The sequence below is a fragment of the Oryzias melastigma genome, linkage group LG4 (assembly GCF_002922805.2).
Source record: "Oryzias melastigma strain HK-1 linkage group LG4, ASM292280v2, whole genome shotgun sequence".
Lineage (NCBI taxonomy): Eukaryota > Metazoa > Chordata > Actinopteri > Beloniformes > Adrianichthyidae > Oryzias > Oryzias melastigma.
Window position 1 is genome coordinate 13,432,868 of NC_050515.1, and position 1,895 is coordinate 13,434,762.

A 1,895-nucleotide genomic window follows, 5' to 3' on the forward strand; every position below is an offset into this window, starting at 1 on the left:
GAGTGTCCTGCGAGGTGAAAAAAAAAAGCAGGGAGGAAGCTTTTGGAGAAACAGAGCTGGGAAAACAGATGCAACCCCCGATGTAACCCTTGACACCCATAAACCAAAGCCCCATGGGAAACCCTCTCATCAGCTTCTGCAGCCCAGCTGAAGAGTCAAGAGGCCGCACAGCTGATCCAAGCCGCATAAACAAAGCACGACAGGGAATAAGTGCAAACAAAGTTGTGGTGTGAGGGGTTATTATGAGGCTGAAAGGTCTTCCTTAGTGTTTATCCCAAAACTGACAGCACAGGAACCCCTGCATGACGTGATAACAGCAAAGTTGACAAGTACATGAAATGGTGTTTGTTGTATCAACCACTCAAACTTCCTTTGGACTTTTTGCAAAGCTTTTTCTTGTTGTGTCTCTGCCCGAACCCCATGTTCTGACTCTGGAAACTGTGCTGTGAACCTCCACTCCCCAAAGATCTGGAGCCCATCTGTCTTGAATTTAAACAAACTGAAACAGCTCGCTCATTTCCCTGTCCATCAAGTGCTGAGAAACATGTACCGCGCAGACATCAACCCCGACAAAAACAGCTGCTGGGGATTGTGTAATTTGCTTCAGGTCACGCAATGCATCTGAGAAAATACAACATTTATGTAATGGCGGTAAAAAATAAAAATCACAAAAATGAAGTAGGCAAGAAAATCTATATGTGCACAAGGCAGGACAACAAAGGAACAGGACGACTGGAGCTGTGCTGAAGGCCATGAAAGACCTGATATAAAACTCCACCATAAAAGTGATTTTTAACTGAACAACAGTTCAGGAAACTGAATCATCTGTGCTTTACTCATCTTGTTTTATGAGTTAAGCCTGAGCGAGACATGAAACCTGTTGGGATAATGTGTGCGGCCGCAGCCTGACGAGGACTCCCTGTTCCTGAAAGCAGTGAAACAAGAGAACACCTTCAGCACACAAGACCTTTTGTGCCATGTCTGAACTCAAATCGACAAAACAAGAAGCTGAAAAAAAAGGCGGAGCAACTCGGAGAGGGTTGGAGGAATGAAAACAGCAAACCTTGCAGTCTGCAGAACACCAGGCAGGCACTCACCTGGATGTTTATTTATTAGATTAGAAACTTACAAGACCTGGATTCATTCAGATTTAGAGACAGTTTTCACTCCTGTTCACAGATTGTGGAAAAAAATAAAGTTGTCTTTGTCAAGAATTCCTGCAAAACGAAATCAAACAGTAAATATTTTATTCTACAAAAGGGTCCAAATCCTAAATTTGATCATTATTGTTGGTAAAAACAAAATTTTCACAAGCATTGTACCTAAAAACTGCAAAAATAAGAAAGAAAAAGAAGCACTAAGTGGAGCTGTCAGTTTTTAATTTTGAGTAGCATTTATAATTATAAACAAATAAATCCAGACTCTTGTTAAGCATGGAACCACTGGCACTCACATGTAACACAAAGTTGATACAATGAGGTGTAAAAAAACACAGCAGACATCATTAAAAACGGCTTTGTTTAAAGCACAAGGACGCAGTCACACTTGCACGCCGCAAACGTAAACACAGGCGCTTCCTCCTTGCGTGCATCAGCTGAGTGAACTGCAGATGTTTAAATGTAATGCCATGTGGAAAATATGCACGGCTGTATGTGCACAGAGAGTTTCTTTGGTGTGGGCAGGCTTCCTGTATGCAGGCTCGACAGCTCTCACCACGTGCTTCTCTTTTCCTCTTTGACCGAGCCACAAAAAAACAGTCACTGCAAGCAAAGTCTGTTAGGTAGATGCATGATAAAAGTGCATGCAAATGTACTAACGTGGAATAATAACTGGTGCAAAGAGAGTAAAGTGCAAAGTAAATAATTATAGAGAAGTTTTTTTTTTTTTTTTTTTTT